This window comes from Mauremys reevesii, linkage group 15 (genome assembly GCF_016161935.1).
Source record: "Mauremys reevesii isolate NIE-2019 linkage group 15, ASM1616193v1, whole genome shotgun sequence".
NCBI lineage: Eukaryota > Metazoa > Chordata > Testudines > Geoemydidae > Mauremys > Mauremys reevesii.
Window position 1 is genome coordinate 23957049 of NC_052637.1, and position 17034 is coordinate 23974082.

Consider the following 17034-nt stretch of genomic DNA (forward strand, 5'->3'; position numbering starts at 1 on the left):
ATTTTTTATTTTTTTTATCATAAAATCGTTCATTTTTGGGGTTTCAGTTTTCTAACCTTGTTTGCCTTAAAAATACCATCCACAAACATTTTCTTGGAGTCAAAAGCTAATTTTCTTCTGGAACAAAGTTTTGATAGGAAAAATTTCAACCAGCTCTCGAAAAGTATTAACCTCGTTCAGCTATGGGTCAAATTCACTGCAGCTGGTGCAAGGATCTCTATATTACAGTTCCCTGCACCCACCCTGACCCCCATGTAGAGGGGAAACTCACCCCACAGGAGGCTAAGCAGTGAGAGTAGCTTTAAGATATTGTTGGGGCTTCATGAAGCCCACCAGATGTGTGGAAAGGTTGGTTTCCTCTACTGCAGCCCTTCCCTTTGCCTGCTAGACTTTCTTCCTGGAACTCCTGTCTTCAGGTTTATGCTGGTAGAGATTAGGGTGAATCCAGGTTGAGTATGGCTTTGGCTCCTTGGTCAGACTACATCTCCTGTGATGCACCACAGTCTCCTCTTATGGTGAGGGGAGTTGCATCATGGGAAGCTCTGTCCATGGTGCATCATGGGAAATGTATTCCAGCTAGGGGAGCCAAGCTCATAGAGGAGAATGAGGAGACAAAGAAACCAAACTACATCTCCCATAAGGCACTGTGGTGGGATCCCCAAATTTGAAATATTTTGGTTTTCGGCTGTTTTGGTTTTTCAATGAAAAGTCAAACATTTCTGCGGAAATCGGACACTATGCATGGAAAATTTTGTTAGTTGAAAACCCCCTTGAATGGAAAATTGAAAACTGGCTATGACATTGCACTCCATCATATTTTCTGGAAATATGCTTATGAATATAAATATGATGTAACTGGAATATGCTTCATGCAAAAGGTCTCTTTACAAAGGTTATAACCTACTGAATATATTCCTCTCATTTGTATGCATGTATCATCCTTGTATCTGAAGCTAGAAATATGAAGTATAAATCTGAGGTCCTATTGTAAGTATGCAAAGTATGGGCCATTAATGGTGGTTTGGAATCTTGATGGGTCCCATTGACTAGGACAATTGGTTGTAAATGGTTTATTTACCCGCAAGCTTTCCTGTATATGTGCCAGCCAGCCCTGGAAGAATGGAGGGGGTCTCACAGTGACATGTGACCATGTCACCTGATACTGGAATCCATCTTGAACCTGGCTTTTCCATTTAGAAGGAGGAGTGGGGACCCAGAAAGACAAAAGATCCCCGCCTTGTGCCAAAAATATAAAAGGGGGTGGAACAGAACAAAGGGAGCTTCCAGTCATGAGAAAACCCCTAGTTTTCACCTAAAATCCCTGCTGGAATGAACAAGGATTGTACCAGGGAAAGGATTGGGCCCAGGCTAGGAAGGAGTCTAGTCTGTGAAAGAAGCTTATTGGAACATCTCTGAGGGTGAGATTTACCTGAACTCAGTTTCTAAATGTATTCGGCTTAGACTTGCGTGTTTTGTTTTATTTTGCTTGGTAACTTACTTTGTTCTGTTATTACTTGGAACCACTTAAATCCTACTTTTTATGCTTAATAAAATCACGTTTGTTTACTGATAAACCCAGAGTAAGTGATTAATACCTGGGGGAGCAAACAACTGTGCATATCTCTCTATCAGTGTTATAGAGGGCGGACAATTTATGAGTTTACCCTGTATAAGCTTTATAGAGAGTAAAAGGGATGTATCTGGGGTTTGGATCCCATTGGGAACTGGGCATCTGGGTGCTGGAGATAGGTGACCTGTTGAGCAGTTTTTGGTTAAAATCTGTAGCTTTGGGAGCGTGGCCCAGACCTGGGTCTGTGTTGCAGCAGGCTAGTGTGTCTGGCTCAAGAAGACAGGGTTCTGGAGTCCCAAGCCGGCAGGGAAAATGGGCTCAGAAGTAAATTCAGCACATCAGGTGACAGTCCCAAGGGGGGTCTCTATGACCAAACACGTCACACTGGCCCTACTAAATTATCCCTCTTTCTCTCTGTCTGTCTATCAAGGTTTTTCTAAGGTGTTTCGCTGTGGTACATACACCCATTGAAATTAACGCCAAGCTCCAATTAATTTCAGTGATGCAGAATTGTGCCTACTCTGACCTAGTGTTATTGCAGCCTTGTCCGCTTGCGTGCCATCCAGCATCTCTTTAATGTAGGCCGAAACATGAGAGTGTGGAGAGGAAGAGTAGCTCTCATTGTGTACGAATGTGGGGTGTGGCTACGAGAGCAAAGGTCATCTTCTGTGCTGGAAGGTGGGATTCTGGGCTGCACTGAGACTAGTACTGGGGTATTTTAGCTGTCGCTTTGGAAATGGACTGAGAATGTTCTACTGATCCCATCTCCCTTTAGAACAACATTCCACTGGCCAGAAAACAAGGTGACTTAGATTGCCATTTGGGGCCTGATCTGAAATGGAATGACACATGTTTACTTCCATGGACTTTGGATCAAGCCCTGACAGCATTAATCCAACTCCCCTGTTTTTTGTGGGGACGGCAGAATTAGCGAGCAAATCTCAGCCCTTGGATTTTCCAGAGAGGACCAAACAGATCAGATTGAAATGGACCGTTCTTTGCCGGCTATCCACTCAGACACATGTCAGACACACAGGCTCTCTCTCTTGAAAGTTGTCTGTGTCCCAGATTGTGTTTCAGTCAGATGCAGCTGGTGAGGGCTTTTGGTTCAGAACACAAATCTCTGCTAATTAGCTACACAAACCCATCTCCCTTTGTCTACAACCACCCTGATGCAGCATCAATTCAGATGCTAACTGCACTCAAGTTACTGCTTGCCAGGGCAGTGCCAGTTGCAGTGGGCTCATGATGGATTGCAAAGTGAAATGTAAGTGAATTAGGAAAGGCAGTTATGTAATTAAATAAAATAGATGACACAATTAGATCTGCTTTGCATGAATGCAGTTTTGGATGAAAGCCTACAGCTCTGAGGCTATGCTTATTAGTGGAGTTTCATCTTTACAGGCTTGGAACTACCTAGCTCACAGATGAGTAAATCTGTAATCTGTTCTAGGTCAGCAAAAGCAATTGAAAAGAGTGAGGGCCTGATCTGACTCCGATTGAAGTAAGTGGAAATGCTCCCATTGACTTCAAAGGGCATTGAATTGGGAACATGCCACTAATTTCTACTCTCCTGTAAAATACACACAAGTTGGTCTGTTTTAGAACTAGGCCAGAGACACAAAGTTTGGATCTGAATGTCCTCCCGAATCAGTTTGGGTCCAGGGTTTGCTTTTGGGTCCAGCTCTGCCCTTATGGGGCAGATTCTCCTAGAGAATTTTATAGGAATGAAATCTGTAGGCACTATTTTAATGGAGATTTAAGAGTGTTCTATAGAACTTACTCTACAAACCTATGGAATTTCAAATAGAAGAATCATCTTTCCATAGAATTTTTTTTAATCGCTGTATAGAATCCCATGGTAGAGAGAGATTTCTGAATTAATTCAGAAAACCTACAGAAGGGTAATCATTTCTATTACATTCTATAGAAGTAGTTCTGTTTTGATTCCCCCCCTCCCCACCCCATAATTTTAAGTAGGAAATCCACTTTTCAAATGTCTTAACGGGAAGGTCCAATTCTATATTTGGATACTCAAACTCACACTTACTCATATAAATCACCCACGTGCTGATTCGACCATCCAAAAGCAGGCTGTGGGTGTGTTACTGAGATTCCCACATATGCAAATTGCAGCTGGGGATAAGAATACTTAGCAGCCTCGCACAGTTGGTCTGAGGCTTCTAATTCATGAACAGGAAATATTTACCCCTGTGCAGAGTGCCAGTTTAAGGGCTATCCACCTCTTAAGCCTTATAGGTTAAGTTCAGGCCTTATGAAGCCAGTGGCAGTGTTGCTACTGACTTCAACAGGGCCAGAATGACACCTTATGGGTTTAAAGGTTGCCTGAGCCTTGTGCTGGTCCTGCATGTGGGGGCATATTTTGTCCTCTGTGTGGGGGTGTATTTCATCCTCCTATTTGTAAGTTGTTTTGAGATCCTCTGATGGAAGGTGCTATTGAGACATGAGGTGCTAGCATTACTATATTCAATTAATTAATTAATTAATTATTCTATATTGTTACCGGAGCCAGTTGGAAATCTTCTGATGGAACCTCAGAAACCTGCCTGATTTCCTGGCAGCTTGCTCACCTCCACGGAACTCCAAGGTCCCCAGCACCTCCAGGCTCCTCCTGGCAGGATGACTTTTTGAAATGATCAAAAGGAAAAGTTGCGATTTTTCTGAATGGCTTTTTCTCCCCAGATTTCTGTTTCACGGAGAGCTTCAAAACTTTGGGGAATGAAAACAAAATTTCAAAATATTGAAACCCTCCACAATGCAGAATTACCATTCTCCGCCCAGCTGTAATCGTTATCCCAATAAGATACAAGCATGGGGATGAGTGTGTATGGGACCCCACAGAGTCTGAAATGAGCCAGTGACCTAGAAGGTGTTGAAATAATATGTCTGTGACACATGAAATATTGGGCTAACCCATTATTTCCATGCTCCCAGGCACCGTTAGCAGATTATCGAAGGGAATGTATCCATAAAGGTCTGACTGATTTGTACGGAGACTCAAACACACAGGTGTATTTATCTTGGCTGCAAAGTAGCCATTGTTTTTCTTGCTTCATAGCGGTCACCATAATGTGTTGGCATGGTCTCTGTTTTCTCAGTTGTTGCCTTCTTACCAGCACAGGCAAACAGCACATTAAATGTGCTGGGAAACCAAAGGAGAGATGAGATAAGCTGGGGTAGGGGCAGCAGCTCAGCTCTAACCCACAAGTGGCAGGGGAGCGGACGAGGTGGCCGAATTAGAGCCCTGCACTGGTGCCCCAAGGCAACAAACGGATGAAGCAGAGTGGTCTAGAGGTGACAGTCCTAGCACCATACTCAGGAGACAGCCACAGGCTCTTCATGTGAGACTTTGCGTTCACTGCAAGAAGAGCTGTGCTTTTTTCACCTTGCATTAGCTGTTTTGATGTAAAATCCTGGAGGAGACAAGGCACAAGAAATTTTTACCTCAGCGTAGCCAGGTCAACTCTATATCCCTCACCTGGATATTTTTACCCCAGCGTATAGAGGTCAACTCTATATCCCTCACCTGGATATTTCCTGGGTTAGTTACATCAAGGTTAAATACTACCAGTGCCTCGTCTCCACGAGGATTTTACATCAAGACAGCTGTCTTACATTAACTATCTCCAGGTAAAACGCAGCTTTTCTCATTGTGAAGATATCGCCTCAGATGCTCTGTGCCTCTGTTTCCCCACATGCGCAATGGGGATAACCGTACAGGCCTGTTTTGCAAAGTGCTTTGCAATCTACGGGTGAAAGGCAATGTGTAAGAACTAGATGTAATTGCTGATTTTAGAGGAAGCTGAGTTAGGCCAATGCTGGGCACTTCTGAAAATCTCACCCCCATTTGACGGGGCAGATGAAGTGTTAGAAAGTGTTTGTAGTTCCCTGGAAAAGAAAAATGTTTTCTCCCAGGTGGTCTAGATACAACAGAAGCCAAATATGTGTCTTTAACAGAGCCCACTCACTTCTATGTACAGTTCAGGCATTATACAATTTTCCACTCCGATGGGAATAACACAGTATATTTCTACAAAGCTGAGACCCCAATGTGCTTTGCAAACATTCATTCTCCCAGTGCTCCCCTCATGACTATCCCCATTTTGCCCAGAGAAAACCCAGAGCTGTGGAGTTGAAGGAATCTGTACAGATAAGCTCTGAACCAACAAAACCCTTCAACATGGGCTTAACTTTAAGAATGCGAGTTCTCCTGCTGAAATCAATGGTCTCCTCCCTTGCTTGCAGCTAAGCAAGTGCGTAAGTGCTTTTCTGGATCTGAGCCATAAACAATAATCTCAGCATCCTTTTGCCAGCATAGAAACTATCCAGAACGCCGCATTGTAGCAGCCTGCTTTCTAGACTCTGTCTGTAGAAACTCCCACTGGGCTGAAATTCTCTGCTGGAGCTTTCTGACAGAGGCTGTTACAAGGGAGCCCTCTTGGCTTCTGAGCTTGGCTGATGGCTCTGATGGAATGCACTAATTGCTCCTGGAACAAAAGCTACTTATGCTTCTTTCGGACCACATGGCTCTTCTGCGCTGATTCTTCACAGCCACTGTCTGAAAACTCCCATTGTTTCCCACCATGTGTTCTGCACACATTTGTAATGTACTTTTGCTGGGAAAGGACTTAGGCTTATCCTTTCTTGCTCTGCTCTGTTTATAAGGCAGTTTGTTTGGCATGCATAGATGCAGAGGGACCTGTCAAGGGAAGCCTCCCATCCCCTGTTTTTTTCCCCTTGTCTTCAAGCATAGATAGCTTTCCAATGTGGATCCTGTCCCTATGGCTATGGAATAGATCCTCAGCTGAAGATCTGCCTCTAGATCTATATTTTGTAACATTCTATTAGCAACTGATTCTGCAAGCCCTCAATACGTGAATTCCCGTTGACTTCAAAGGGAGTTCCCCATATCCAGGCATGAAATACAGCATGTGAGATTTCAAGGGCACTAATTTCTGTTGGGGGAGATTCAGGAGGTGGGTTGAAAACAGGATTTATAATGGGAAGCTAGCTGAAATATTTGCTGCCACTTCAATGTAGAGCTGGTGGAGAATTTGCCGATGAAGCTTTTTTTTTTTTTTTTTGGTTGAAACTGAAGCTTTTCACTGGAATGTTTGAGGAGAAAGTTTTCTCGGGTCCAGGATGGAATTTCTGGTCAAAACCAGAGAGAGAAAGAGTGGGCTACTCTAGAACAGCCAGGAGCCTGGTAGTGATGGGATATGGGAGGCCTACTTTTAGGTCCCTGATTTGCCATTCTCCCACATGCTAGGTGAATACCTTAGTCTGATGGGGCAAGGCCAGGTGGCTATAGAAAATTAGTGGGAGATAGATATATTAGTCCCAGGTTAAACAAATCCCTGGTACCAGGATAAGAAAATGGCAGCTGCTCCAGGTCAATTAAGACACCTGGGGCCAATTAAGAGCTTTCCAGAAGGCAGGGAGGATGCTAGGTTGATTGGGACACCTTAAGCACATCAGGGGCTGGTGGAAACTAGTTAAAAGCTTCCCAGTTAGTCAGGTGGGTGCACGTCAGGAGCTGTGAGAAGTTGTGCTGTTGGAGAGAGTGAGCTGTATACATCATATCAGGCACAAGGAAGGAGGCCCTGAGGTAAGAGTGAAGTGGAGCTTGAGGAAGTGGGGGCTGCTGTGGGGAAGTAGCCCAGGGAATTGCACGTGTCCTGTTTCTAAAAAGTCAGCTACCATAGCTGATACTATTAGGGTACCTGGGCTGGAGCCTGGAGTAGAGGGTGGGCCTGGGCTCAGGCTCCCCCCCTTTTTGCCCCCCCCTGATTAATCACTGAGACTGGGAGACAAGAGACTTGCAAGGGAGGGTAGTTTCTCCTCACCTCCCTTGCTGGCTTATGATGAAAATGGCTCAGTGGACTGTGACCCTTATCTCTAGAGAGAGAAGGGTTAAGTGGAGTGTCACAGTGAGCCTCTGAGGCTAGTGAAATCCCTCAGGAAATGCAGGACCCATGGAGACAAGGACAGAGCTTTGTCACACTTTGTCACCAATCTGTTGGCTATTCTGGGGTGTCTCTCTTTCTTCTTCCTCCCCCCCCCTTCCCTCTCCCAGAAAAACGTCAGAAGGTCTTACTTGGTTTCATCACAATGCAGAAAGGGAGCACATTGGAAATCTCCAATAGCTTCGTGGGATGGGAAATCCATTTCCCACCAGTTCTGCGCTAATGTACCTTCTCTGTCTATCTATTGTAACAATCTTATGTAAGCTGGGTACCCTATTCTTTCATATAGCTTCAGGATCTAACTATCCAGCTAACGTGTCGTCATAAGTTTTCCAAACTACTGTGTGCACTAGCTCTTGCTATTTATGCTTGGTCATTATTTCTCTTACCTTATCTTGCCACTCTGAAACTGTAGGCATTTTTTTCCTGCGGCATTCTCTCTGGTATTGCAAGCAATGACATCAGCAGGATGGTCTCTGCTGACCTCTTTCCACCTTCAGTAAGCAGTGGGATTATCAAGAGATCGCCCTGCACATTCTGGTTTCTCTTTACACACGCATCACTCCCGAAGATGTAATTGTACCTAAGGACTCAGAGCACTTCGACATTGGGGGTTAGCTGCTTCTTGAGTAGGCAGTGATGTAACACTTTTTCCAGCTGGACAATAGGGAGCATTGTACCTGCTACTTGTACAGGGTTATGTATGCTGAAGAGCAGATGGGGACAAAACAATGGCCATGTCCCATAGAAAGAGAGCAGGAAAACCACAGCATTTCATGTCCTGGCTGGATGGACTGTGGTTGGGTGGTGGTTGGGTGGGAGAACCCACCCTGGAAATTATGCTCTTGAGTTCAAATTACCAGGGCACAAATAATTAATTATTTTATATTCATAACTGAGGCAACAAGCCCAGAGGAGCCACTCCTAGAGGTGCCAGGGCTTAGCCTTGGCACAAATTAAGCACTAAGCGTAGTGCAGACATGCAAAAGCAGTTTAATTATTGCAGTGGCTATACATCAACGTAACTTAGGTGGACTTAATTTTGTAGTGTAGACTTGCCCTTAGACTGTACTCTCTTTGAGGCAGGGACTATGTTTTTGTTTTGTGTTTGTACAGCCCCTTGCACAATGGGCTCCTGATCTAACAGCGTGACTCTGAGGCACTATTGCAATAAAATAGTTGCCTCTGCCACATGATGTGCTGCCAATACTTTAACAAGGGGATTTTGCATAAATATCTCCCCTTGAGCTTATCTCCCAGGGTGTGTATTCTCTGTGAGTGGGGGAGTGAGGAACTAGATGATTTATTGGTATGGTTCCATGGTTAAACAAAAACATAACCAGCAAAGAGGCAAACAAAGTGTCTATGAAGTGCGCTGCATGGAAAAGTTTATACTAATCGGACAGCAGGGTGTTCATCTTGCATCTCTTAAATCTCTCTGAAGACCTTGTTGACAGAAGTCCAGAAGCAGCCACCTCTACTCCCCCCGCTTTTTTTAAATACCTGACACTTGATTCATTCCAGAGGGAAAAATTAGTCCTTCCAAAGTACTTTTCTGAGCCATAGGATGAAGCAGTCTTTAATAGTGAGATTACCCATTTTATTATAAAGGGGGCTGGTAGCATCTCCTGTTATTAAGGTGACCTTTATAAGAATCTTATCTTTAAGCCTTTCGGATTCACACAGTGAGGGGTGACACACACCCCTACCTTCCCCCCTTACACACATAGGGAGAGATGACCCACACACGCCTGTACACCTCTCTCACACTGGGGTGGTGACAGACCAACTGACCTGACCCTCTCTGCCTCGCACTCTCCACCCTCCACATACTCCTTCCCCCCCCCCCCCCCCAGATTTCTGCCAGGGTTCACACCAGAATTTGGCCAGCAGCAGCCTTTCGGCACTGTGCAGGAAGGAAGGGATGGGAGCTGCTTCCAGCCTCCGGGGAGAAGCGTGTGGGAAGGGATGACCTGGCGTGTACCTTTGCAGAGCTCATCTCTTCTGCATGCCCCCACCACCAGGTGGCTGGAAGCAGCTTGTTCCTTCCTGCCCACACTGTGTCAAAAGGCAGCTAACACCTCCAGGCTGCTGCTGGCCACCGACATAACCTAGCCACCTCCTGTCCCCCAGCTACCGTGCAGGCAGGAAGGGGTTAAGCCCTAAGGCTGCATTGTGCACCAGGGCCCAGGGAACCTGACTGCAGGGGCTTCAGTGAACCCGGCCAGAGAGGTGGCTCAGTAGGGGAGGGTGCCAATGGGATGGAGCAGCCCCATGCTTCATGGGTGGAAGGACCTGGTGGGGGGCGGTTGGGGGGTGAAGAGGGTGCTAAGCCCCTGCCCTGGCGGCTGTTGTTGAGCCTGCAGGTTTGGGGCATGAACAGACTTGAAATTTCATCCCCATCTTCCCTCTCCCTACCCCAACCAGCCACTCCAGAGCTTAGCTGAGGGATGGAGAGTCTTCCCCCTGCCAGCGCTGTGCAGGGATTTGGCACACGCAGGGCTCAGCATCTCCTGGCCAGTGCCCCAGGCCGGAGAGTCTTGGGCTTTCCCCACGGCATCAGCCCAGCCAGAGGCAGTCAGGGAAGGAAGGAGCCTGCTGGCGAGCTCACTGCTCTGACCTCAGGCTGGTTCTGCTCAAAGGAGTGTGAGCGGGATGCGCCTGGTGGGGGAGGATTTTGAGGAGCAGTAGGCTGGAGGAGCAAAAGGGCAAAGCAGGGAGAGGACAGCGAGATGGGGAGCACATATAGGGTTGATGGGTGGGCAACAGAGGTGACACGTAATTGTCCTCTGCCTGGCGACTTGGTGCACTCACCAGCCACTGCAACTCGCAGTCTGCAGCCAGTGATGGCCAGAAATGGGACGGGGGGGCAAGGCCCTACTGGCCAAGAGTCGGCACGCAATGGGGACTGTAGTGATGGACCAGCAGGGGGAGCAGCTGGCCCCGTGCGCTGCATCTTCACCCCACCCCCAGCCTTGCATACCCACCCCCATCGTTGGCCACTGGACCCCCCAATCACTGCTGGTGGGCAGGCGGCCGGCAAGCAGGGATCTGGCCGGCAAGCAGGGATCTGGCCAGCAGCAGGACCCACCAGTAGTGATGTGGGGGAGTTAGACGATATGGGACAATTTGCCCATTTTTAAGAAAAAGTCGGGACACCTGCAGGGCGGCTTAAATATGGGATTGTCCATTTAAAAATGGGACATCTGGTCACCCCAGGTATGCGTAGAGGCAGCACAAAACAAGTAGGGAGGGGAGAATGGCCCAGTGGTTGGCGGCGGGGGGGCTCACCTGTGATCGAGAGACCTTGGTTCTAGTCCCTGCCCTACCTTTGACCTCAGGTGAGGCATTGAATTGATTAGTGTCTCCATTCCCCGTCTCTAACTTGTTGATAATAGCACTTCCCTATTTTACAGGATGCTGGGAAGAGAAATACATTAAAACCTGTGAGGTGCATGGCTACCACGGTGATGGGGCCAGATAATTGATTTTTAAAATGAAGAGAATAAAGTTAATCAGATTTTTTTTTTTTTAGGCATCTCAATAAAAGAGCCAGAATGGAACTTTCTCAGGCTTTATCCAAAATGGTTCACTCATCTGTTGCAAAAAGCCTAGACATGCTGATTATGGGCCATGCTGTCAGCTGGTGCCCATCAGTCCAGCGCCGATGACTTTACTGGAGCTGTGCTGATTTACACCTGAGTATCTAGGCTATGTAGGTCCAGAGTGGACGTGGAGATAAAATATCAACCTCATTACCCTCATACAGGACAAGTTGTATTGGGGAGATGCTGTTTTGGTGCTATAGTCAAGTCAGCAAATAACTCTACCACCCATTAACAATGCAGCCTGACAGCTAGAGCCGAAGTGAGATTTGCCAGATGCCCAAATTCCAGTGAATAACTCCCTGTTCCGAGGAAGCTAGAATTCCAGAATCGGTGTCTGGTTTTGTCTCTAAAGGCTCAGCTGCCTGACTCTAACCATCCCTCTCATCGCTGGGGCGTTTCTGGGTAAGATGTTAGCAAAGGAAAAACTTTTGAACCTATAACTGCTAATCACTTGTTGCCTTAGGAATGAATGAAATGCACACAGCCATTCTGGATTCTTGGGAGTAATAAATCCATAGTGTAGTCCCAATCATCGGTTCCCTTCATTATTGTACATCAGTTCACATACACAGTATCACCCTCCTGATGCACCGAAAAGCCCAAATCTCTCACTAGTCATGACCTTTCTGCATTTGGTTGTTTCTTGGCTCCCAGTAGAACAGAAGATGAAAATGACATAGTTCCCCATGTATACAGTAGCACATATGCAGGTTATTATTAGAAACCATCTCATCCTTTCCATAGAAACCATCTCATCCTTTCCATCTCATGCTCAGCAGGGAGCATAAGATGGGCCATTACAGATTCACTGGCATAGGGGAGTCGAGCATTTGCCTCTGAAACCTGCTGGAAGTTCATTGTTTGTTTGATCTAGTGTAGCGTACGCACAACTGGATGAACAGTGGTATTCTTACAGCATCTTTCATGTAAGGTTTACAAACATGATTTAATGAAGCCAGCAAACACCCAGGTGCTGTACAGAAGCAGCATGGGGCAGTGTCTGGGGGGCGCTGGGCTGGAAGGAAGCAAACATGGGTTCTATTCTGGGCACCATCCCTGACCCACTATTAGAGAGAGGAGCTGGGTGAGGTTATATCTTTTGTTGGTCCAAGAGACAAGTTTGCAAGCTACACAGAGCTCTGCTTCAGGTGTGGGAAAGGCCCTCAGTGAATCATGGCTAAATGCATGGTGAAGACAAGCCCTACGTGACTTTATTAAGGTCCCAGAGAACATATGCAGTAAAGCAATGAATTGAACCACAGTTTGCCAGAATTTCAGACTTGCACCCTCACCACTGGACCATCATTCTCTCCAGCTGCTGGCCCCCTCCCACTGTAACTGCTATGTAGTTCCCTTGCTATAGTGTAAGGGAGGGGGTAGAGCAGATTTGGCTGCTCCCGTCCATGGCCAGCTGGGCTGGGGGAGCTTTAATGGCTGTGGGGATCCTTGACCTCCTTTGAAATAATCTGTTCAGCCTGCACGTTGGAAAGGTTGGACTCCTCCTAATGTGAGTGGGGTAGTGGGGGTCACCCAGGAATGGCTGCACGATGTAGGGAATGTTGTGAGTTAAACATCAGAGGCTATCCAAGGCTCCAAGAGTTTCAAAACTGGAACTGGTCCAGAAACAACTTTTCTTGACAAAAATTAAAACAAAAATAATTTTCACCAATTTTTTTCTCTGAAAATTTTCATCAAATAAACCAAGCCTCCTCCCAAATCTTTTTTGAGGGCTTTGGTTTTCTCAATGACCTTTTCCCCCAAATGTAGCTGAAAACAGATTTTTTTTCTGAAAAAAGTATCGATTTAGTTGAAAAGCCACTTTCCACTGAAAAAATGCTTTGATGGAAAATTTCCGACTAGCTCCCTTCAAAGCTGCCAATGGGAGGGAATGAATAAAACCTATGGCAGCTAATCAAAACAAATAACATAAATATTACTCGACTTCAGTCATTCCTAGCAGCGGAGTTTAATTACCTTGTCCTGCTGTTGGGTCCTAGAATATGCCAGGCATGTCATAACCATCTACTAAACATGGAGCTAACAAATTAATTTGGTTTATCCAATGGTCAGCATAAAAGCCCTTCAAACTGGGGTCTCTAAGGTGAGGGTTTCTCAACATTCTTCGTCATCCTTTAAAGGAAGGAAAGTATTCCAGCATTCCGACCAAATCCCCTAAATATCTGTTGCTAAACATAGCCCTTCCATATCCCAGCTCAGGATATTGCCATGAGGAAAATGAGTTTGGAGAAACCGCAAGTATTTTCCATAAATAGCCCAGGTTTAATTGTTAAGAAATGGGTTTCAATTCTGACCCCAGGTGATCACGCCCTAAGCATCCAAATCAATTCTGACTCTTTGCCAAGGGAGGCTATTGTGCGAACATGGGTGTGGCTGCTTTGTTATCTGGACCTTTGCACACTCGAAGCTGCCAAACCATCTCTGTTTGACCTGTGACCAAAGTTCCTTCCTGAAGTCTAGGATTTAAGATGTTATTCATTAAAAATCAGCTGCAAAAATCAGCCAGACTGATTGCAAAGATTTCAGGTAGCCTGCCAGGCTCCCATTCGACACACAGTTCATCTTAATTTGATTACAGGGAAGGGCTGGGGTAGCAGAACTGTAATTATAATCCATGCACAAATATGCAGGCTGAGAAGTACCTGGGAATGTCCCAGACAAACTGTCTGTGCTGCCAGGCAGAAAGAGGAGAGTTAACCCGTGAGAAAATGGCCAGGTGCCAGCAGGATGATACCTGAAAACTGGTGGTTTTGAGGGCTTTGGTGAGTGGTTCTGGTAGTCCAGGGAGTGGGGAGAACTTCCTGCACAGGGGAGCTGGGGTGAGCCACGACTCCAGTCTGGATCAATTCCCCCCCACTTTCACTATGAGCCCCACCCTCTTACTAGGAAAGCACACCCCAAACAATACTTCTGCTGGGTGTTGGCTCCTAATCTGACCATTGGACACTTTCCACAGAGAGTGGAAGTGGTCAGGCCTTGGGACCGGATGAAAGTCATTCTCTTTGTTCTAAGGCAGGGATACAGGAGAGCTGTATTTCCATGTCCTGTGACACTGAGTCTTCCTAGATGAGTGAGTATACTGCCACAATGCATTGCCAGCCAGTGCATATAAACACACCCTTACCAGGAAGAGATCCCACTTCAACTGAGGTCTCCCACAGAAATGTACTTCTCCTGGGATGCCCAAACATTCTTCTTTGGCAACTTGCCACAATCCCTTAAACTGTAATGAATTAGCCTAACCCAGAGCATATGTCCGATGTCCTGCCTTTGTTACAAAAGGGCAGTGCAAAGAGAATACAGACCCTGGTCTCAATCCAATGCTGTAGGTGGTGCAGCTGTTCCCCTCCCCTGCTGCATCTCCATCATGGGTCACGTTTTGGCCACCCCTGCCTTAGCAGATGTAAACAGACTGGCCCAGGTCAGGAATGTAGCACCGGGCTTATCTAAGGTTCCCTTTGGATTGCAGCCAGAGGAAATGATGAAGCCTTAGATGAAGGGCTGCGGTTTCTTGGATCTCAGGGATAATATTGTGTGATCACCTCTTGGAACTGCAAATATTTACCTCCACACACATGGTGAGTCATCCCTGTGTCCTTGTGGTTTGTGGCTACCATACTCAAGCTTCGTTAGAGTAACTAGGTGGGTCAGTCAGAGATGAGGCCACCTCAGACCCTGAGTCAGGAAGATAATTAAGAACGTGCCTAAATTTAAGCCTGAGAGACAAGGTGGGAGGGGCGAGGTAATATCTTTTATTGGACCAACTTCTGTTGGTGAGAGAGACGAGTCTGTGAGCCATTCCATTCACTTTGCCTTCTCACGGGTTTATCATTTAGCATGTTACTAGAGCTAGTTAGAAATTTTTCACTGAAACAGTTTTTCAACAAATGTCATTTTCATCAAAATATTTTTCATTTTGGAAAAAAGAAATCAAGTGTTTTAATAAGGTCAAAACACTGCATTCTGAAAGTATTGAAACCAGACGTTTCAACATTACCAAAATTGGGGTTTTTTCCAATAAATATTTGTCAGAATTAACTTTTATTGTATTAAAAAATATTTTTGATGTTTTTGGAATGAGATGTTTCAATTTTCCAGTTTGAAACAACTTTTTGAAATGGCATATGTTTTTTATGTAGTTTTAAAAGGTCTCAATTGGAGCAAACTGTTTTGTCTTTGTTGAAATGAAATGTTTTGATCAAAGACCTTTTTTCCCGCCCCCCCCCCCCAATTTTGTTTTGCAGGAATTTTTAGAATTTTTTGTTTTCAGTTGATTTCTGAGTGGGGCAAAAAAAGTTGAAAACTGTGGAATTTCCTGAAAGACTAAAATTCTGGTTCCCACCCAGCAACTTTAACTACGTAACTGTATCAGGGTCCCAGCCTATGGCAGTCAGTGATCAGCACCTCTATGACAAGATCTATCCTTAATTTGATCTGTACCCCAGAGCTAAGGCATGAAAAGGGAAATATTTACTAGTCATTCAAACCAGGCAGAAAAGTTTAAATACTGTATATAGAAGAATCCACTGTAGACTTTATTCCCTCTGCTAGTTACATCACTGAAGTCTGGTTTAACTTTATACATTAGACTAGAGTGAATGTAATTTTACAAACTCAATTTTCCTCTTTTAGGAGGAGATCATAGAATATCCGGTTTAGAAGGGACCTCAGGAGGTCATTTAGTCCAACCCCCTGCTCAAAGCTGGACCAATCCCCAAATCATCCCAGCTAGGGCTTTGTCAAGCCTGACCTTAAAAACCTCTAAGGAAGGAGATTCCACCACCTCCCTAGGTAACCCATTCCAGTGCTTCACCACTCTCTGAGTGAAAGTTTTTCCTATTATTTAACCTAAACTTCCCCCACTGCAACTTGAGACCGTTACTCCTTGTCCTGTCATCTGGTACCATGGAAAACAGTCTAGATCCATCCTCTTTGGAACCCCCTTTCAGGTAGTTGAAAGCAGCTATCAAATCCCCCCTCATTCTTCTCTTCGGCAGACTAAACAATCCTAATTCCCTCAGCCTCTCCTCATAAATCATACGCTCCAGCCCCCTAATCAAGTGTGTCCATTGCAATAACTGTGAGATATTCATATCCTTTCCTTTACTGTATATGAATTGCATTCCTGGAGCACCCCAAATGCCTACTGAAGCCAGTGGGACAAGGGTACAGATTGATCTCATGTGCCCTTGAAAATACAGAGGGTTTTTATTGTTTTTATCCAGAATTGGTCCAAGAGCACATTTTGTGTCAGAGCCAAGTGTTCCTGCTTCCATGGTAACTTCTGTCAACACGACGGGGTGGCCAGGAGTCGGACACACGTTTTGACTGTTTAATGAGCCCTGCGTAAACCTAATCAGGTGCTATAGTCACAAGACTAAATTCACAGAGGTGCTCGCTCAACTCACTTGAGCAAGAAATATTCACTGCTGGGTGAAATCACTCCCCCCCCCCCCCAAGAGCTGGGGCGGGGGGTCAGAGCCCAGTGCTCCACAGCTGCAATCCCTCATCACCCCTTGCATGGTGTGGGAGGGTCACTGGATCCTCATAAATGGGGATCACATGGCTTGCTGCCCTCTGTGCTGGCGTATTAAAGAATTTGGGATCCAAGATTACAATATTGCTAAGCACAAGTGGTCAAAAATCACGAGTCGGACCCCAGAATAGACTCAGACTTAAAAGCTAGAAGGGACCATCACAACCATCTAGTCTGAACACCTGCACATTCAGGCCACAGAACCTCACCCACCTGCTCCTGTAATAGATCCCTAACCTCTGGCTGAGTTCCTGAAGTCCTCCAATCATGGTTTAAAGACTTCAAGTTACAGAGAATCCACCATTTACTCTAGTT